The following is a 22,784-nucleotide window of genomic DNA, read 5'->3' on the forward strand; positions in this document are numbered from 1 at the left end:
AACAAGAGGGACCCCAACTCTTGATCTCCCCTGTGGACCAATCCAGGGTTGGGGAATGGTGTTGAAGCCAGGGTAGTCCAAGGAGAATTTCGGAAGTGCAATTGGAGAGGACCAAAAACTCAATTTTTTCGTGGTGAGGTCCGATGCACATTAGGAGGGGTTCCGTGCGGTAACGCACGGCACAGTCCAATCTTTCATTGTTAACGCAATTGATGTAGAGAATTCTGGCGAGACTGGTCACTGGGATGTTGAACCTGTTGATGAGAGAGGCCAAAATAAAGTTTCCTGCAGATCCGGAGTCCAAGAAGGCCTTAGTGGAGAAGGAGAAGGTAGAGGCAGATATCCGCACAGGCACAGTAAGACGTGGAGAAGCAGAGTTGACATCAAGGACTGTTTCACCTTTGTGCGGAGTCAGCGTACGTCTTTCCAGGCGGGGAGGACGGATAGGACAATCCTTCAGGAAGTGTTCGGTACCGGCACAGTACAGGCAGAGATTCTCCATGCGGCGTCGTGTCCTCTCTTGAGGTGTCAGGCGAGACCGGTCAACTTGCATAGCCTCCACGGCGGGAGGCACAGGAACGGATTGCAGAGGACCAGAGGAGAGAGGAGCCGGGGAGAAAAAACGCCTCGTGCGAACAAAGTCCATATCCTGGCGGAGCTCCTGACGCCTTTCGGAAAAACGCATGTCAATGCGAGTGGCTAGATGAATGAGTTCATGTAGGTTAGCAGGAATTTCTCGTGCGGCCAGAACATCTTTAATGTTGCTGGATAGGCCTTTTTTAAAGGTCGCGCAGAGGGCCTCATTATTCCAGGAAAGTTCTGAAGCAAGAGTACGGAATTGCACGGCGTACTCGCCAACGGAAGAATTACCCTGGACCAGGTTCAGCAGGGCAGTCTCAGCAGAAGAGGCTCGGGCAGGTTCCTCAAAGACACTTCGAATTTCCGAGAAGAAGGAGTGTACAGAGGCAGTGACGGGGTCATTGCGGTCCCAGAGCGGTGTGGCCCATGACAGAGCTTTTCCAGACAGAAGGCTGACTACGAAAGCCACCTTAGACCTTTCAGTAGGAAACTGGTCCGACATCATCTCCAAGTGCAGGGAACATTGTGAAAGAAAGCCACGGCAAAACTTAGAGTCCCCATCAAATTTATCCGGCAAGGATAGTCGTAGGCCTGAGGCGGCCACTCGCTGCGGAGGAGGTGCAGGAGCTGGCGGAGGAGATGATTGCTGAAGCTGTGGTAGTAGCTGCTGTAGCATCACGGTCAGTTGAGACAGCTGGTGGCCTTGTTGCGCTATCTGTTGTGACTGCTGGGCGACCACCGTGGTGAGGTCGGCGACAACTGGCAGAGGAACTTCAGCGGGATCCATGGCCGGATCTACTGTCACGATGCCGGCTGGCAGGAGGTGGATCCTCTGTGCCAGAGAGGGATTGGCGTGGACCGTGCTAGTGGACCGGTTCTAAGTCACTACTGGTATTCACCAGAGCCCGCCGCAAAGCGGGATGGTCTTGCTGCGGCGGTAGTGACCAGGTCGTATCCACTAGCAACGGCTCAACCTCTCTGACTGCTGAAGATAGGCGCGGTACAAGGGAGTAGACAGAAGCAAGGTCGGACGTAGCAGAAGGTCGGGGCAGGCAGCAAGGATCGTAGTCAGGGGCAACGGCAGGAGGTCTGGAACACAGGCTAGGAACACACAAGGGAACGCTTTCACTGGCACAATGGCAACAAGATCCGGCGAGGGAGTGCACAGGTGAACACACTGATTAGAACCACTGCGCCAATCAGCGGCGCAGTGGCACTTTAAATCGCAGAGACCCGGCGCGCGCGCGCCCTAGGGAGCGGGGCCGCGCGCGCCGGAACAGGACCGACGGAGAGCGAGTCAGGTACGGGAGCCGGGGTGCGCATCGCGAGCGGGCGCCACCCGCATTGCGAATCGCATCCCGGCTGGAGGCGGTATCGCAGCGCACCCGGTCAGTGGATCTGACCGGGGCGCTGCGGGAGCGAGAGTGTAGCGAGCGCTCCGGGGAGGAGCGGGGACCCGGAGCGCTCGGCGTAACAAGAGTGGAGTATAGGTTTCTTTGTGGGTTTTAATTCACAAAAAAAAAATTCCACAGTATTTACTAAGGTTTCCCTACATTTAGCTTTTTTTACACATGCTCTGATCTGTCAGGTTTTCCTCAGCTCAAATTCACCACATTTTCTGTGAAAACCTTAGTAAATATGTAGGGTTTTTGTGAAAATGTTGTGACCACACCCCATTTTTCTGACAAACATGCCCCTTTTTTGGGTTCTCTCAGTAAAATGGAGAGTTGGTTGGGTTTTTCATTTCTGTCGCAGACAGAATTTCTGGTACAATGCGCCAGTTTCTGGCGCACAACCCGACAGAACATGTCGGGTTTACAATAGTAAATCAGGGCCAATGTATGGAAATACCCTATATGTTGACGTAAAATGCTCTGCGGGAGCATGGCAGGACTCAGAAGTGAAGGCGCTCCGTTGGGCTTTGGGAGAGAGGATTTGGCTGGAATAGTTTTTGGGGGGCATGCTGCGTTTATAAAGCCTCCATGGTGCCAGAACAATGGAAACCCCTCTCGTGACCCCATTTTGCAAACTACACCCCTCAAGGAATGTAACAAGGGGTGCAGTATTTACACCTCACTAGCACTTGACAGATTTTTGGGACAGTGGTATGTGAAAATGTGGGGTGTAAATGCTCACTGTACCCCTTGTTACATTCCTTGAAGGGTGTAGTTTCCAAAATAGTCACATGTGTTTTTTTTTTTTTTTTTTAAGCGTTTGTCGGAACCTCTGCAATTTTCAGCCATTCCAATGCAAATCACCAATTTAGGCCTCAAATATACATGGTGCTCTCTCACTCTGAGCCCTGTTGTGCGCCCACAGAGCACCTTACGTCCACATTTTGGGGTGTTTTCATACTTGGGAGAATTTGCATTTTGTTGCATTTTGGGGGTCTTTTTTTTCTTTTACCTCATAAAAAATGAAAAATATGAAGCAACACTAGCATGTTAGCATAATTTTTTTTTTTTACGCTAACATGTTGGTGTAGCCCCCAATTCCTTTATATAAAGGGTAAAAGGAGCAAAAGCTCCACCAAATTTGCAACACAATTTCTCCCTAATAAGGAATTACCCCATATGTGGCCCTAAACTGTTTTCTTGAAATACAACAGGGCTCAGGAGGGAGAGAGCACCATGCACATTTGAGGTCCAAATTAGGGATTTGCACAGGGGTGGCGGACAGTTGCAGGGATTGTAAGGGTCTCGCACGAAGGGGGTGTGCTGGGGGCACACATGCGACTTTAGGGCCGACTTGCAACACGTAAAGTCACAGAAATATACACCTCCTCTATATATGGTGTATATTTCTGTAACTAGCGTAAGGGTGGTCACAAAGCTGCTGGACTTAATAAGAAGTGAGCCCTTTACATGGCCATACATTAAAGTGGGGTGATGTACAGAACACCCCCACTCTTGTATTGCCTAATTTTTACTTTTTTGACCAGGCCCATCTATTGGGTCTAGCCCAAAAAAGCATTGGATGTCTGTGATCTGCAAATTGGTAGAGACATGTTACTCGCAGGGGTGTTCAATCCCTGGATATTGTATGTTTTTGTAAAAAATTAGTTTTGAAAATTGAATAAAAATGATATTAATATTTAAAAAAAAGAATTGGGGTACTTGGCCACAAACTGTAGGGTGGCCAAGTTTGTTTGAGCCGCCATCAAATTGACAAAGTCCTCACTGAAAAAAAAAAGTCAATTTCAGTGAGGACTATGGTGTCAGTTTGGATTCCTGGGAGGCCAACAAACCCAAGAATCTGAGGCTCATAATCGTCTGTAACTGGGGTCCAGATGGGGTCACAAGGTTGCTAATATGGGGCCAAGGCCACTAGTATGGGGGTCTCTACTGCGGCACCACCTTCTTGAGGGGTTCATCATCACTGGATGATGAGGAGGGGGAAGGGGAAGAAAGTGGAATCCTCCTCTACCAAAAATACCAAAAGTATGCCGTATACCTCCTCTACCAAAAATATCCGATGGCAGTGTTTCCCAAATATTAAACCTCAAGCTGTTGCAAAACTACAACTCCCAGCATGAAAGGACAATCAAAGAGTGTCCTGCCATGTTGGAAGTTGTAGTTTTGCAACAGCTGGAGGCTCACTGTTTGGTACACACTGCCCAATGGGTCATATTTAATTTTTATTGGCGTTTTTTTTTTAATCTTTTCATTTTTTGTAGGTGCAATGTAGTGTAGTATAGTTTAGTGCTTTTAGGGTACAGTCACATGGCTGGGGGTTTACAGTCAGTTTCCCGCTGGGAGTTTGATCGGCGGTGGAAAATTTGCCACAGCTCAAACTCACAGCGGGAAACTGACTGTAAACCCCCGCCCGTGTGAATGTACGTTATACTTTTTTTGGGGGTGGGGGGGGGGGGACCGAAAACCTTTAGCTGTTGCAAAACTAAAACTCCCAGCATGCACTGTCAGTCTGTGCATGCTGGGAGTTGTAGTTTTGCAACAGCTAGAAGCACGCTCGATGGAAAACACTGAGTTAGGGTCTATTACGTTAGTGTTTCCCCACCAGTGTGCCTCCAGCGGTTGCAAAACTACAACTCCCAGCATGCACAGTCTGTCAGTGTATGCTGGGAGTTGTAGTTTTACAACAACTGGAGGCACACCGGCTGGGAGAGCGTGGGCAGCCATATATCCCATCTCCAGCAGAAGCCCTGATTGGTCGGTCGCTCTGACCCACGAATCGGAGTGATCGGGAGGTAGCATCAGTGCCACCTCCCTCCTGCCGGTGAAGGGTGATTATTGCTGTCTTGGACAGCACCAATCACCCTCATCTTCCGTGTCACCAGAGACTCGATTGGCACGGAAGGGATGCCTGCTGAATGATTTCAGCAGACATCCCATTCTGATCACTGCCCGGCGAGCGGTGGTGATCGGAACAATGTAGGGCGTACAATTGTGCCCTGCGTCCTTAAGTCTCAGGATGCAAAGGCATACCCATTTGCCCTGCATCCTAAAGGGGTTAAACATGGTGCCGCTGGATCAACGTCATGGTAAAGTAAGATATGACTGTCTGGTAGGCAGGTGCAGAGAAAATAGTTAGTGCAGGGAGAGGGGACTGGGCAGGTAGAAAAGATTTATCACAGGCTGAAAAAAGAGTCAGAGGAGAGAGAAGACATTAGTGCAGGGCAGGAAGAGGGCATTTCAGCGCTGTTGTAGCGAGAACAAGCAGACTATCACTGTTGGGGGAAGTATGAATGCCCCAAGCTTTCCCAGTCTGCTGAAGAGCCACAATAAGGCTGCTTTACCCGATAAATATTCTCTTCAGGAGACTGAGAAAGCTGGGTGGCAGGCAGTACACAGTGCAGGGCTCACAATACTCCCCCAGCTTTCCCAGTCTCCTGAAATTATCTGTCTGATGAAGCAGCCATATTTCAGACATGTTGTAGATGTCACTTAGCTGCTGTATTTCCTAAAATAGTATTGATTTAATTATTCATTAATTATTTATTCATTATTGTAAGGTGTGAAATGGCTCCAACGAAACGTAAAACTATAGGCCAAGTGTAGTGAAAGGGAAAAAAAATACAAGGAATACGTTGCTTTTCCTCTCCCACAAGGTTTAGGTAGAAAGGTTGGGCAATACTGGGTACTCAGCTAGAAGATGATAAACAAGATGACAAAATGTTTTATGGCCCCAGTAAACTGATCTTCTGGAAAGTGCTTCTTTCCTGTATGTCATGGTATCCTTATTTTACAATGATTTCCATGTTTGGATTTCACTGTTAAGTATTTAGTTTTACTTAATTAAAATGACCGTGTTTTTTATTTCCAAAACACAATTAGAATATCTAGGCCCTTGAATACTTGGAAGATACATAGAAAAAATAAACAAAACGTACATACAAAGGAACAAAGGTAATTGAGGAAGTGCATGCCATGCCTGGTGGGGTATTCTAAGCTTTAGTCACTAATAGATTGAATCAGAGAGAATGCTTCTCTTACGTTACAAATGCTGGTTGAAGTAAGCCCAGCAGAAATAAAACAATTCAGTGACCAGGCAACCAATTACACCTAATTCCTGCTTCTACAATAGTCTTAATTCCTTAAATTTCCTAATAACTGTATTTGTATCAAAATGGGTTCTTACAGTTTCTAGTAAACATACACTGCTCTAAAATAAAGGGAACACTAAGATAACACATCTAATTGTATGAAATACTTTCGTCTTTACATAGTTTAATGTGCTGACAACACAATCATACAAAACCAATGGAAATCAAATTTATCAACCCATGGAGGTCTGGATATGGAGTCACACTCAAAATCAAAGAGGAAAACCACACTACAGGCTGATCCAACTTTGATTTAATGTCCTTAAAAAAAGTCAAAATGAGGCTCAGTAGTGTGTGTGGCCTCCACGTGCCCATATGACCTCCCTACAACGCCTGAGCATGCTCCTGATGAGTTGGTGGACAGTCTGTGGTGCAACGTGGCATTGGTGGAGGGAGAGTGACATGATGTCCCAGATGTGCTCAATCGGATTCAGGTCTGGGAAATGGGTGGGCCAGTCCATACCATCAACGTCTTCCTCCTTCAGGAACTGCTGACACACTCCAGCCACATGAGGTCTAGCATTAAGAGAAACCTAGGGCCAACCACACCAGCATATGGTCTCACAAGGGGTCTGAAGATCTCATCTCGGTAACTTTCAGGCTACCTCTGGCAAGCACATGGAGGGCTGTGCGCCCCCCCCCCCCCCAAAGAAATGCCACCCCACACCATTACTGACCCACCGCCAAACCGGTCATGCTGGAGGATGTTGCAGGAAGCTGAACGTTCTCCACGGCGTCTCCTGACTCTGTCACGTCTGTCACATGCTCAGTGTGAACCTGCTTTCATCAGTGAAGAGCACAGGGCACCAGTGGCGAATTTGCCAATCTTGGTGTTCTCTGGCATATGCCAAATGTCCTGCACGGTGTTGGGCTGTAAGCACAACCCTCACCTGTGGACATTGAGCCCTCATACCACCCTCATCCAGTCTGTTGAGTGGACACATGCACATTTGTGGCCTGCTGGAGGTCATTTTGCAGGGCTATGGCAGTGCTCCTCCTCCTCCTCCTTGCACAAAGGCGGAGGTAGTGGTCCTTCTGCTGGGTTGTTGCCCTCCTACGGCCTCCTCCACATCTCCTGATGTACTAGCCCAGGGGTACTCAACTACTTTTAGTAGGGGTCCGCTAATCCAGGTCTGCCATCCTTTGAAGGTCCGAGCTAAATGCTAAGACATTATTTATTAAGTCATAATCGTTCTCCAACTGCCACACACTGTGCCCCTGGTATAATACTGGTAAAGAAATGGTCGGCACTTTCATTTCACTACTCAAAATTGTACTGTATGACAACTACTTCATTTTCAAGGACAAATTCTATCTACAGATACATGGCTTGGCAATGGGCGCGAACGTGGCCCCCCATATGCAAATACCTACATGGCTTTCTTTGAAGAATTTTTTGTGTACAACTATCCGGCTTTTAAACTTCACGCCAAAGTATGGCGTTGATATATTGATTATATTTTTTGCATATGGGAGGGGCCACGTGACACCATCATGTCCTTCTTGTCTTACCTCAATTCAATTTGGGAGGAGTTACAATTCACCCTCACACTCAGCGAGGAATCCATCCCTTTTTTAGACACTCTGGTACAGAAAGATAAACAGGGTCACATCACCACAGACCTGTACCAAAAACCAACAGACAGGAACAGTTTCTACACTTCAGTAGTGCGCACCCACATAGCATCAAAAAGGCGATTCCCAAATCTCAATTTAAAAGAGTGCGGTGCATTGTGAGTGACCCAGACATACAATCGACCAGATTCAATGAGATGGAGTCCAGATTTAGAGACAGAGGGTGTCCAGAACACATCCTCAGAGAAGCCAGAAGTGACACTCCACGTACCAGAACACAACTTACCACTCAACGTATACCATTCGTACGCGAGTTCCATCCGTGTACGCCTAAGATAGACAACATTGTACGTAAATGTGGTATGCCTCTGGGGTAGGGGTAGTGTAGTTAGGGTATTGCTTCAGTATATCAGGGGTTAAGGTTAACCCGATTGTTCGTGACGCCAGGCTGAGGGCTAGTATGCTGAGGTAATTCTCCGGCCTATCGCCGCCCTTCCCAGTAACGATAGGTGCATGCATAAAATGACTGAAGGTCCACAAGGTAGTTGAACTTGAACTAGGATAAACTTTACTTAAAGGCTTGCGGTACATCCAATGAACAGTAACAGTCCCATTCAAACAGTCTCCATACACTTCAGTGACTGACAGTTGTTGCGGACCTTGATGTTTCATAGAAGTCTCTGAATTTAGGGTAATTTGCGAAGATCCGTCCGGATTTAGGGGATAGATATGGTCCGGTGCTCTTGCAGAGTGCTTAGGGATTGATTACACTCACAGTTTAGAAGATATCAGCCGTCTCCGCAAGGCTTGGGCCTAACTCACTGATGACAGCAGCGCAGATCCTTCCCTGTCAACAGGCCACGAGGAAAGAGAGCTAACAATGGTCGCCGCTCCCTTATATGGGCAGGGGCAGGGCCGTCTCTATTGGTCCGAGTAACTTTCAGTCACCGTTACAAGGAATGATGGGTGAAATACGTCATAGGGACCTCCAAAGGTCCTTAAGCAAAAACCATAGAGTTTACCTGACCACGTGACCCGCAGGTCCTGCTACGCTCCGAACAGGTAATTAACCAATTATATACATTTGTACAATTATATTTATAGAAATCCTGAGTAAACTGTAAGATAACTAATACCTAGATGAGAGGTGACAAGGGGCGGACTAGATAAGAAGGACCCCGACGTCCTAGGGACTCTGGCTATGGGGACCTCTATACAGGTACCGTATAGGATGCGGTACCGGGATACCAGAAACCCCCTTACTTAAGATAAGTCGACCTCGACGCCTGTCCCCTAAGGCAGAGGAACTAGGACTAGACCAGGATGATACTTATAAATGTGCTATACATCCTAAGTAAACATTGAACACATTTACATTCTCTGATACCCTTACTAGTATCTGGACTAGACAATAGAAATCTATCTAGACATTGGTTCTATCTAGACATTAATGCTATCTAGACATTAAGAAGCTATGTATTCTTTAGTTTCTAGCTTCTCAGACATCTTTATTAAACTTACTATACATTTAGGCAGCTAATTGACATCTAGTTACTAGCTCCTAAGACATTTTTATTAGCTCTCTACACATTTTATGAGGCTAACTAGATATTAGTACAGCTCTATATACCTTTAGCGTCAAGCTGACTAGACATTTTATTATCTCACACATTTTTTCTTTTTGCCAACAATAAGTTACCTGTTAGTACACGAAAATTATACTGGCTAGCCGGAAGCTAGGTCACAGTAAGGTTGGCTGCTAGGGTCTATCGGCTACACGCTACTTACCCCTAGAGCACTTCAAAATAACCCAACTAGGTTACCCTTAGAAACATGTGTTTAATTCTATATTCGCAAGAGCACCTACTGGCCAGGAAGAGCTTCTCACACACGTAATACAGAGAAAAGAAGTATGAGTGTACCTAACAGTGGCAGGAATTGGGTATCAATATGCTACAATTCCTAAGTGTTACTTGAATGTGAGAAATATTTTGTTTTTGTGTATGTAGTAGAGACTGAGGTAGTACATTTAAGTTAGTAATCTAGAGTACTGAAAAGTAATAGGCAGAGCATTGAAGTGGGTTATCAAAGGTACTATGTGTGCAGGTACCAAATGTGAGTCCTGGTACCTTATGGGTAGTTTGCCCTGTGTAGTCCTTTGAGACCACCGCAACACCACCTTCGAGTCGTCAGGAGTTCCTTCACTTGGGGATTCTTCAACTTCAGTTCCCGAGGGACCAGCTGAAGGGCTGGAAACAGAAGCAATATCTTCGGTTGGACTGGGGGGTTCTCTGAAGAAAGGTGGAGTAGGGGCATCAAGACCTGGAGCAGTCACAGGAGCAGGACTGATGTTTGGTGTAGCAACCAATGGTGGTTGATAAGGAGCAACAGCTATTGGCAACTGGTTAGGTGAAACAGCTACTGGCAACTGTCTGGGTGGAGCAACCAGTGGCGGCTGGCTGGATGGAGCTGGAAACGGTATACCCCAATACATGGTAGGCTGCTCAGATGGGAACAAGGGAACGTCCATAGTGGGATGAATGCCTTCTCCTGGCCCGTACTCTCTCACTGGCCTTGGAGGTGGAGTAGAAGTAGCAGGAGGAGTAGAAGGAGATGGGCCAAGCATATCATCTTTCAGGCACACTTTTTTACTGTTTCTGTGGACCCCCTGTGGCTCAAACCCGTCTTTCTGTATCTCATACACGTCCGTTTCGGGATAAGGGACTGCAGTAATGGTGTATGGTTCCGTTTCCCACAATCCAATTTATGGGTTCTAGGGAGTTTTCGGAGCCACACTCTATCTCCAAACTGTAAGGGCTGAGCGCTCATGAACTTCACCCATTTTCTTCTCAACAATGTCTTTGGCTTCCTCAATTCCTTGTTGATGCTCTGACACCCAACCTTGGGAAACCTGAGGGGAATTGTTGAAAGGTGCCTGTAGCCTGAAGGTCCGATCCTTTGGCAATTGGCCGTGTCGGCCCATCATCAGGAAAAAAGGCGTATACCCCGTAGAGCAGTGGACAGTGTTGTTGTAAATTTCTAGTTCAGGCAACAGCTGGGGCCACTCTTCGTGCTTTGAGACAGAGGCAGCTCTGAGCATTTGGATGAACACTTGATTGATCCTCTCGCAGAGCCCATTCCTTTGGGGATGGGAGGCCGTCGTCCTAAGCTTTTTGCAGTCATGCAACCGGCAAAGTTCTTGGAACAACTGGGCTTCAAAGGCGGTTCCCCGATCCGTGATGACCAATTCGGGACACCCCAGAGGTTGGATCCAATGATGATAAAAGAGCTGAGGAGCAGTCTTGGCAGTAAGATTCTTGACAGGGACCACGACCACCCACTTGGAATAATGGTCCACCATGGTTAGAGCATGACAATAGCCAGGGTAGAGGGGTATAGGTGAGTGCCCTAGATCAATTGATAACCCTACCTACTATAACTATAAATCCCTACCTAAACTATGTGTGGATATGTGAAGGGTATAAATGATACAGAATCAATAACATAGCCAAGTACCAGTGGTTATTGCAAGATAATTCATGCTACATGAACACTGGTACTATGTGCATAATTCCTCATACTTCTTGTCCTTCGCGTTTCTCCCATCTCATGGGAAAGGGTTCATCAGGTTGGAAGGAGAAATCAGAATGCAAAATAGGATAATATTTAGTAATGAGCTGAATAAAAAAAATATTAATAACAACTAGAATGATACTAGATGGTCATCGTCACCCAGTCAGGTCAGTCACCGTTGGTCTTGGGATAAGGTAAATATGGTTGGGAAGTCGATTATTGAAATAGAATGTATATAATGTATACACTTAAGGTACTAACACTTAAATAAACCACATATATGTAACAGATTGATGAGTTTATCATTGTTGATGAACACATATAAATATAGATCAGGTTGATAAGTTGGTCACTGTTGATGACAACCTAGAAATAAAGAACATGCATTTTACTCTAGTGTATAAAAATGTTGATAATAGGAGTCTATGCTCCTATATATTAAGTTCATACCTTGTATACACAGAAGATAATTTGAAGGAAATTGAAGAACCGTTTTTTCAGATGACTTCCCCACCACTAGAAATCTAGGTATAGAATATGAGTAGCTTAGTCGAGTAAATAAATGAGATAATCATAGTAGTCCCTATATATATCCCCTAGCAGGTGAATCAATAAATAGTACCTTAAGATTGGCCATGAACATAGATCGAATGCGTCCAAGTTGTGAACAAGACAAAGTACAATTGAGTCTTAAGGGATCCCGATAAGAAGATGGCTTAAGGGGAAAAGAGATATAGAAATAGACTTATTCCTCTATTCAAACAGAACTGTAAGATATCTATATGATGTCCCTTTAGACATAAATAGTCTTACCCTCAACAAGCGATATGATATAGTAGAGGTAAAAGAGCCCTCCTTGAAGGACCAATTGATGGAATGGATAGATGCCCAAATGATGAATGGGGGGCTGAAAATGAAGATTATCTCATTTAACTTGATTGTATAAACACATATGCTCATAGATATAAAAAAAAAAAATATAGAGGAATCTTAATTGAGTATGTGATATCTCATTGATGGTTACTACATATCACTCCCAATAGATAAACAGAGGCACTGGAGAAGTATTGTCACTGACCATACATTGGGAGTGCAGAGTACATAAAAGGGGGGGGGTGGCTAACCAGCGGACCTAAATATCCCTAGTCACCTTCATAGGAAACTTTAACATATGAGGGTATATGAGTCCTCCAGAAGCCCAACATCGTCAGTACCATCGCAGCAGTTGGATATAATATCATCCTCTGCGGCGATGGAAAACCTCCACATTAGCAGGAAAAGATATCGAGCAAAAGTCAAAAAAGAAAAGGCTTACCAGGCGCTAGGGATAGATGAATGACGGCGATGACCGGATCCACATAATGGCTTTCGGCGTCTGCCTTATATGAGACATTAACCGGAAGAACACTGCAAGATATTCACAAGATGACATTGGTAATATATGATAAATATTACCAATGTCATCTTGTGAATATCTTGCCTGGAACACATTCTTGTAGTTATTATAATCTATTCCTGAAGTATGGAACACAAGCGTCTGGTAGTGTGAAACGCAAACATATTGCTAACCAATCAGGGGTTAGCATATCTCACCCCTGATTGGGGCTTCTAGTTGCATCTCTGTCCACTTCCTGTCCTCTGATCTAATGTGCGTTCCAAGTACGTGCACTCAGATTGAGGCGTTGAGCGCACATTTCGGTTGACAGGATGTCTCTAGTCAGTGAGGCGCGGCTCACATTTTAATTGCGCCTCACTATGCGTTCCATCGACGCATATTCACATTGAGGTGTGGAACGCACACTCACCGGAAGTTCTTGCAGTGTTCTTCCGGTTAATGTCCCATATAAGGCAGACGCCGAAAGACATTATGTGGATCCGGTCATCGCCGTCATTCATCTATCCCTAGCGTCTGGGAAGCCTTTTTCTTTTTGACTTTTGCGTGATATCTTTTCCTGCTAATGTGGAGGTTTTCCATCGCCGCAGAGGATGATATTATATTCAACTGCTGCAATGGTACTGACGATGTTGGGCTCCTGGAGGACTCATATACCCTCATATGTTGAAGTTTCCTATGAAGGTGACTAGGGATATTTAGGTCCGCTGGACGCATTCGATCTATGTTCATGGTCAATCTTAAGGTACTATTTATTGATTCACCTGCTAGGGGATATATATAGGACTACTATGATTATCTCATTTATTTACTCGACTAAGCTACTCATATTCTATACCTAGATTTCTAGTGGTGGGGAAGTCATCTGAAAAAACGGTTCTTCAATTTCCTTCAAATTATCTTCTGTGTATACAAGGTATGAACTTAATATATAGGAGCATAGACTCCTTCTATTATCAACATTTTTATACACTAGGGTAAAATATATGTTCTTTATTTCTAGGTTGTCATCAACAGTGACCAACTCATCAACCTGATATATATTTATATGTGTTCATTAACAGTGATAAACTCATCAATCTGATACATATATGTGGTTTATTTAAGTGTTAGTACCTTAAGTGTATACATTATATACATTCTATTTGAATAATCGACTTCCCAACCATATTTACCTTATCCCAAGACCAACGGTGACTGACCTGACTGGGTGACGATGACCATCTAGTATCATTCTAGTTGTTATTAATATTTTTTTTCTTCAGCTCATTACTAAATATTATCCTATTTTGCATTCTTATTTCTCCTTCCACCCTGATGAACCCATTCCTATGAGATGGGAGAAACGCGTAGGACAAGAAGTATGAGGAATTATGCACATAGTACCAGTGTTCATGTAGCATGAATTATCTTGCAATAACCACTGGTACTTGGCTATGTTTGTTACGCCGAGCGCTCCGGGTCCCTGCTCCTCCCCGGAGCGCTCGCGGCGTTCTCCTCTCTGCAGCGCCCCGGTCAGACCCGCTGACCGGGAGCGCTGCACTGACACTGCCGGCGGGGATGCGATCCGCATAGCGGGACGCGCCCGCTCGAGGGTCGCATCCCAATCTGCTCCCATTTGTCTAACTCCTGAGGTTCCACCCTTACCGGTCCCTCCCAAGGCTTACCAGGATTTTTCGGATTTTTTCGGAAAAAAGCAAGCAGAGATCTTGCCTCCTCATAGCCCCCTTCCTGGTAATACTCTGCCCCGTGGCAAGCTTCACCCTCTGCCCCCCCTCCCCATTCCCACTTCTTCTGGAGTTCCTGCCCTAGATGAAGTATCCCTGAAATTCTCCGTTATCTGGAAGGAGACTCAAGAGTCGCTCCCAATGGCCTCTTCTTGTATGAAGGGACAAGCAGATAAAAAGAGGGGGAGACCTAAGGGGGTACTGTCACGCCGAGCGCTCCGGGTCCCTGCTCCTCCCCGGAGCGCTCGCGGCGTTCTCTTATCTGCAGCGCCCCGGTCAGACCCGCTGACCGGGAGTGCTGCACTGACACTGCCGGCGGGGATGCGATCCGCATAGCGGGACGTGCCCGCTCGCGGGTCGCATCCCAATCTGCTCGCCTGTCCAGATCCCTGGCTGTCACGTCCTGGCGCGCGCTGCTCCGCTCTCCAGGGCACGCGCGCGCCAGCTCTCTAAGATTTAAGGGGCCAGTGCACCACTAATTGGTGCCTGGCCCAATGAGTGTAATTAGCTCCCACCTGCTCCACGCCTATATAACCTCACTTCCCCTTCCCAGCTTTGCCAGATCTTGTTGCCTCAGTGCCTAGTGAAAGCGTTACTGTGTTTGCCTTACCAGTGTTACCAGACCTTCTGCCGTTGCCCTTGACTACGAACCTTGCCGCCTGCCCTGACCTTCTGCTACGTCTGACCTTGCCTCTGTCTAGTCCTCCTGTCCCACGCCACTCTCAGCAGTCAGCGAGGTTGAGCCGTTACCGGTGGACACGACCTGGTTGCTACCGCCGCAGCAAGACCATCCCGCTTTGCGGCGGGCTCTGGTGATTACCAGTAGCAACTTAGAACCGGTCCACCGGTACGGTCCACGCCAATCCTTCTCTGACACAGAGGATCCACCTCCAGCCTGCCGAATCCTAGCAATGTTATTGATTCTGTATTATTTATACCCTTCCCATATCCACACATAGTTTAGGTAGGGATTTATAGTTATAGTAGGTAGGGTTATCAATTGATCTAGGGCACTCACCTGTACCCCTCTACCCTTCCCTCTTTTAGCCAATCGGCTTAGATTAATTGCTCTATCTCTATATTGTAATTAGAGCATTGCTGAAGATTCACTATTCTATAAATATTGTTTTTGATACTGTCCTTACGATCTCTAACTGTCACTATTTATGTTCATTGTCTTTTTTACAAGGATTAAGTAAAAGTTATATTTTAAAATATCTATGCCTTATTGGTTGAGTTCACATATTAATACCACACATCTTCAGCAGGAGGTGCTTCTCCCGGGGCCATGCGAGAAAGTAAATCCGCGGTAAAGCTGCGGTACTTATTGTTAAAATTATAGTTGGCCAATCGAGAGGCCCAGCACTGTTTAAGTGCTCCCAACTTAGCAGTGTTCAAATGGGCCAAGGGGTTGTTGTCAGTAATGGCCCAGACCAGAGCCAGAAGCTCCAGTTTAAAGGAGCTATAGTTGGCATCATTCTTCTCAGCCCCTCGGAGATGTCGGCTGGCATAGGCAATCACCCTCTCTTTGCCATCTTGCACCTGAGATAAGACTTCCCTTCGAAGCTAGCGTCTGTGTATAACCGGAACGGCAGGCTGTAGTCAGGATATGCCAAAATGGGGGGTTCCGTGAGGAGGTACTTCAGGGCTCGAAAGGCATCTTCTTGTTCTTCAGCCCACTGTATGGGGAGCCTCCCATTATAATTGTCCTGGGCAGTCCCTCTCAGTAACTCGGTTAAGGGTCCAGCAATTTTAGCAAAATGGGGGATGAAGCGTCGGTAATAACCAGCAAATCCCAGGAAACTTCGGACGTCTCGTACCGTCCTGGGTGTAGGCCACTCTTTCACGGCACTCTTGTCTGGATCAGGCTGGACTCCTTGAGCACTGACGACATGTCCCAGATAGTGTACTCGCGGCTTTAGCAAGTGACATTGGAAGGTTTAACCTTGAGTCCAAGTTGGATAAGGACTTGGAAAACTTCTTTCAGGTGATCCAGGTGTTCCTGATATGTCCGGGAATAGACGATGACGTAATTTAAATACAACAGAACACTCTGGAAGTTAAGATGCCCTAAGCATTGCTCCATTAAGCGTTGGAAAGTAGCCGGTGCATTGCACAGTCCAAAGGGCATACTTTTGAACTCGAAGAGACCCATGGAGGTCACAAACGCGGTCTTCTCTCTATCCTCTTCCGCCATTGGCACCTGCCAGTAACCGCTCGTCAGATCCAGGGTGGAAAAGTAGGCAGCAGACCCCAATGCTGTCAAGGATTCTTCAATACAGGGGAGAGGATAGGCATCCTTATGAGTTATGCCTTTCAACTTCTGGTAGTCCATGCAGAAGCGGATAGTCCCATCTTTTTTCTTCACAATGACCAAAGGTGCAGCCCAAGGACTCTGGCTTTCCTGGATGACAGCTTCTTTCATCTCCACGAGCATTTTCTTTGTGGTCTGATACATCCCAGGAGCCACAGGGCGACTGTCCCCACTGGGTGAACTGTCCCCAGTGAGAATCCTATGTTTGATCATGGTGGTCCTGCCAAAGTCTGTGGGGAACTTGCTGAAAGCTTCTTGATATCTCCTAGCTACCTGAATGACTCTTTCCTTGGGGGTATCGTCACCTCCTATTTGTAGTTTGCTTCACCAAGGTTCCGCAGGATTCTGGTCAGGTCCTCGTTGAGCCACTTGTGACTTCGAGACCACATCTCTGACACTTGGTACTTGGGTAGTCGGACGGCAACTTGAGAGAGGTTAATAAGTCTTACTGGAACCTTCCCATTACATACTGTTACCAGGCTTCTAGCGGCTCGAACCAAGGGGCAATCTTCCAGTAGAAGGGGTTCCAAGAGCGCTTGATAATCTTGATTTTTCACCCCGGGTCGGGCACGACACCAAATAACTGTCTCCGTCTGCGGCTGTAGACTAACGGCTCGTATATCTTGAATCCTTACTCGACAGATTTCTCCTTGATGATTCACAAACTTTTGTTCCGCTTGGAGGATTTTGAGGTGGTGTTGGGCAGCTTGCCGGCCTGGGGGTGACAAGTGAGGGAGAGATGCATGCAGTGTGCAGACAATATCATCAAAACAGTGCCTCATAATATTCATGCCTAAGATGAAATCAGCTGCCCCTTCATCCCTAACATTGGTGACAATCACACCCTGCCTTTCTAACACATGCTTTCCCACCTGCACCGTGGGCTCCCAGTAGCCATGCCTGGGTACTGGTTTCCCGTTCCCTGCAATTACTCTAAACTCCGCTTCCTGAGGTTCACACAACCTTTCTGGGCCCCAATACTTATAGAAAATCCCTTGCGGAATAGTGGACACCTGAGACCCCGTATCTATCAGAGCTTGTAACCGGATACCTTCAACCATCACCTGTACATAAGGACAAGAAGCTACATACATAGACAGTTTCTTCTTGTTGCTGGTTGATTCTGGACCTTCAGCCGCTACTCCTGGGGTGCGGTCCTCGACCCCAGGGGACGCCCGTTTAAAGCCCAACATTGGCTCTTCCAGTGTCCATTCTTGTTACAATAACTACAGACAGGTCTCTGACTCCCCGGTGGTCTCATGAGAGGGGTATTAGGTGGATCAGCAGGGAGGGGGTCAGCTTTTTTAGGTGGTGGTGCTGCAGATCTAGAAGGATTTGGCCGTACAGCCATTTCTTTAAAGGCCTTGGCTAACTGCTCAATGCCCTGTTTGATGTCTTGTAGGTCAGCTGTCCAAGGGCTAGAAGAAGTTGTTGGCAGGGCAGGCTGAGAAGGGACAGGTGGCTGGGGCGAGGGCCCCGGAGATTCTGTAACGGGAACACTAGCCTCCTCTGTCTGAGGTCCTGACTCTATCACTTTAACCGCTAGTCTCTTAAAAGCTGGGAAAGCCATTTCAGGATTTTGCACAGCCAGCATCCTTAGTTGGGCCTTGTCCCATTTGTTCAGTGCCCCTTCTATAAAATGGTCCATCAGTACTCGATTGCCCTGATCGGGTGGGATGCCGTCCAACTTTTGTACCGCCTCTAATGCGCTCTGTAAAGCTACTGCATATGCTCGGAGAGTCTCACCTGGCTTCTGACGCCGTTCATATAGTCTGAGGCATACATCTGAGGGAGAGTGAGATTCAAACACTTGAGAAAGTCCTTCAAAAATCTGTCCCACTGTAGCTTTATCAGCCGCCGGCCAGGTGCGAAGTTCCTGCAGCAGCTGTATCTGTTGGGGGGTAATGCGTAAAATCCAAAGAGGCTGTAGAACTTTTCTTTAAAGTCTCTCGATGTAAAAGGGTCACCATTGTAGGTGGGAAGCACAGGATTCCCCAAGAAGTCAGGTGCAGCAACAGGGGCTCCCAACACATAGGGAGAGACTGGAGGTGGACTTGCTGGGTCCTGCTCCGCCTGTGATGGAGGTCTTGCTGGGATCACAGGTAGAGCACGTCTTTGTGAGGTAGAACGTGCTGGTGAAGGTGGCAACACCCTCCTGACTTGGGGTGGAGACCCCATTGGTGGGGTCACTGGAGCATCACCCCCCTGCTGTTCAGATGGGGACTGTGGTGCTGCAGGTTCTGACATCTCTGTATTTGGTACGCTGGCCCTGTAAATAGATCTTGAATTCCTGAGGAGATACGCAGTTGTTCTCTAATCTGGAACTTGAGAGCGTAGATTTCAAATTTGAGAGCGGTGACTTGAAACTCAATAGCTTTTAATTGAAATTTGAGTGCGTTGATCGGCAGCTCAAGTGACTCTATATATGACTTCAATTCGGCAATCTGATGTCTCAGAGTCCCATACTGTTCTGGCTCCTTACAGCTTCCAACCCGTTGTCGCACTCTGCGCCTTTTTCCCGCGCTGAACTCTCTCTTTGTTGGTTTCCGGCACTAGACTCCAACAAAATGGCCACCGCGGCACCGAGGGCTTCGGTGGGCGGGGTCTCTGGATCACGTGCGCAGGGAGGCCCCACGCTAACTTCAGTTCTTCCTTTCACAGCTTGTGGCTCCGCTGTGCTGTTCGCCTCCCCCCTTACTTTACATGCGCACTTCCTCCACACAGCACCGTGTGCGCAACCCCTTACTCCGGAGTATAAGTCACAGTACATGAATAAAGTTCGTTTTCTGGGGGGGAGTACACTTTCACTAGGGGCGACTGTAGTAGGCACCAGCCTATTGCCGCCCTTCCGAGTAACGATAGGTGCATGCATAAAATGACTGAAGGTCCACAAGGTAGTTGAACTTGAACTAGGATAAACTTTACTTAAAGGCTTGCGGTACATCCAATGAACAGTAACAGTCTCATTCAAACAGTCTCCATACACTTCAGTGACTGACAGTTGTTGCGGACCTTGACGTTTCATATAAGTCTCTGAATTTAGGGTAATTTGCAAAGATCCGTCCAGATTTAGGGGATAGATATGGTTCGGTGATCTTGCAGAGTGCTTAGGGATTGATTACACTCACAGTTTAGAAGATATCAGCCGTCTCCGCAAGACTCGGGCCTAACTCACTGATGACAGCAGCGCAGAGTTTACCTGACCAGGTGACCCGCAGGTCCTGCTACACTCCGTACAGGTAATTAACCAATTATATACATTCGTACAATTATATTTATAGAAATCCTGAGTAAACTGTAAGATAACTAATACCTAGATGAGAGGTGACAAGGGGCGGACTAGATAAGAAAGACCCCAACGTCCTAGAGACTCTGGCTATGGGGACCTCTATACAGGTACCGTATAGGATGCGGTACCAGGACAACACATAAACATTGGCACATATTACAAGAGGCATATCCTAACATTTCTGAGTTCACTTTACCACCACTGATTTGTAATAAAAGAGCACCGAATTTATCCTACAGCCTGGTACGGGCCTTACCTAAACAGGAGTAACACATATATACACAAAGACTCCTCACATCTAGGCGCAATGGTACCTTCCCCTGTCTTCAATGCTCCCAATGTAGTAATGTGTTGAAGGGTGACAAGATTTCCCACCCCCACACACGTATAGGATCAAGGGATACCACACATGTCTTAGCAAAAACGTGATCTTTGCGATAAAATGCCCGTGTGGACTACTATACATAGGGGAAACCATGCAGACACTTAGGGACAGAATCAGTAAACATAAATCCACTAACCGTTGTGCCAGTTACTTGTTACCCGTTCCATTTAATTTCAAAGAGAAAGGTCACTCCATCATCCAGCTCAAATTCCAGGTAATCGAGCAAGTCACTTTGCCTAAAAGAGAGGGTGACATAAAAAAATGTCTATTACTAAGAGAAGCTTTTTGGATTCACACCCTGCAAACTTTGGAACCTAGAGGGTTAAATAGGGAATATGAAATAACTCGTTTATTGTGAATCTCTTCCTGACCTTTTGTTCCTTTATTTTAGCTATCACAAGCTCGGTCTGATCCTGGCAACCGGGGAGGTGGGGTTTCATAGTCTATCCCCTCAGCTGATGGGTATGTTACTATTTATGATCTGCATGCCATTATTGTATTAGTACATATCTGGTCTCCTGGTAGATTAATATCTTTTTCCTGATGCTACTTACTATGTTGCTATGATGCTTGCCACAATGTTGCCTTTCTTGCATTATACCTTGTTGGTTTTTCTATTGTGACCACCAGTTGATTGTCGGGTCTCTATTTTAGGATGATCATATGGACGCGATGCTGTCACTACTAGTTATCTGCTCATGCCTAACACTACGCCTGCTTCACATCGTTAAGATTCCAGATATGACACATATGGGACCACACATCTATACCACCATTACTATTGGGACTAGATCCCATTGATATATGTATTCTTTGATGGATCCTCTCTGACTGTTATTCAGTGGGTGACCAGCTCTACTAAGCTGGATGCGCAGCTGCGCTCTACTCTCCCACTGAAACTGCAGGACTCTATATGCGCTGCTATTCACTGCCAGACGCGAGTGGCTTTTGGGTCACAGTATCTTACCGCCTTAGGCGATTCTCTATTACGTCCTCGGACATTGATGAGCTGCGCTAACTCCCCCTTGCCGGGGGAGCGTGAACAGCACCGCGATCGGTCTGCAGTGAAGTGCTGTACTACTTGTTACATCAGCTGATGTATTTCTGTTTTCCCCGCTGCTGTTATGAGCGGGATGATGCGCACGCTTCTTTTTGCCCCTATGTATGCTTATACAATGAATTACACTGTTATATGATATTTTGTATATATTATGCTTTGTTTATATGTTACCATGACCACGGGACGTCACTCCCGGCGTGCTGGCCAGTGGAGTGACGTCACTTTAGGGCGCCTCCTCGTGCATATAACTGGCGCCTGCGAACGATCCAGTTGACAGCAGAGGAAGGCTAAGTGCTGAAAACGCGTCCTGTGACTTGGATATACAATTAATCATCAATTTCCTGGCATAAAAATGACACACTGCACCCCTGAATATAATACTACTACATGTTGTGTACCTAAATATAATGCTATCAAACATCGTGCCTGATATAATACCTCCATACACCGTTTCTGAGTATAATACTGCTATTTAAGCCTGACCCCGATATGAACTGTGCCATGCATCTCCCCCATATAAACAATGCCACTATTCCTGCCCCCCATGTGAACTCTCCAGCTGTTGCAAAACTACAACTCCCATCATGCAGACAGAAGAGCATGATGGGAGCTATAGTTGTGAAACAACTGTAGAGTTAAAGGGTACCTCTCATCAAAAAAACTTTTGATATATTATAGATTAATGTATGCAGAATAACTTTACAATTGCATGTTATAAAAAAAATATGCTTCTTTCTATTTAATTTTCCACTTTGAAGAAATTACCACTAGGGGTCTCCCTACCAGTCCTGGCAGCAAGCATTTCAGACTCATGCTGGAGTCCTAAACACTACGAGCTGCCAGTCTGCTTTGTTCACAAAGGAGAACACTCAGAGCTGCCAGCCTGCTTTGTTCACAGCCTGTTTGGCTGTGAACAAAGCAGGCTGGCAGCTCTGAGTGTTTAGGACTACAGCATGAGTCAGAAATGCTTGCTGACTGGACTGATCGGGAAAAATACAATAGAAAGAAGCATATTTTTCATTAACATGCTATTGGAAAGTTATTCAACATTCATTAATCTAAAATATATCAAAAGTTTATGTGATGAGAGGTACTCTTTAAAGGTTGGGAAATACCTGTAATACACTTTCTTCCAGGGCTAGACTGGGAGCAAAAATAGGCCCGGGCATATTTGACTATGCAGCCCATTTTTTTACGGTGGGGTCGCATCAGTCAGACTCTAAAATCAACTCGGTTTAAGTGGCTCTCCAGCTGTTGCAAAGCTTCAGAAATTACAAGTGACTCCAGCTCTGATGGGACAGTCAGGAGAATACACAATTGTACAAT

The 22,784-nt window shown here is 46.4% G+C and overlaps 1 protein-coding gene across 1 annotated transcript in view; it reads right to left on the reverse strand.

Annotated features, from left to right (window-relative positions):
- Window positions 1-20,573, reverse strand: part of AGRP (agouti related neuropeptide) — an 82,946-nt gene extending 62,373 nt beyond the window's left edge. Inside the window, exon 1 of the mRNA XM_056526397.1 lies at window positions 20,557-20,573. The gene's annotated coding sequence lies outside the window, so the exon portion shown is untranslated. The remainder of the gene's footprint in view (window positions 1-20,556) is intronic.
- Between the last annotated feature and the right edge of the window lie 2,211 nt (window positions 20,574-22,784).

The sequence above is a fragment of the Hyla sarda genome, chromosome 6, assembly GCF_029499605.1.
Source record: "Hyla sarda isolate aHylSar1 chromosome 6, aHylSar1.hap1, whole genome shotgun sequence".
NCBI lineage: Eukaryota > Metazoa > Chordata > Amphibia > Anura > Hylidae > Hyla > Hyla sarda.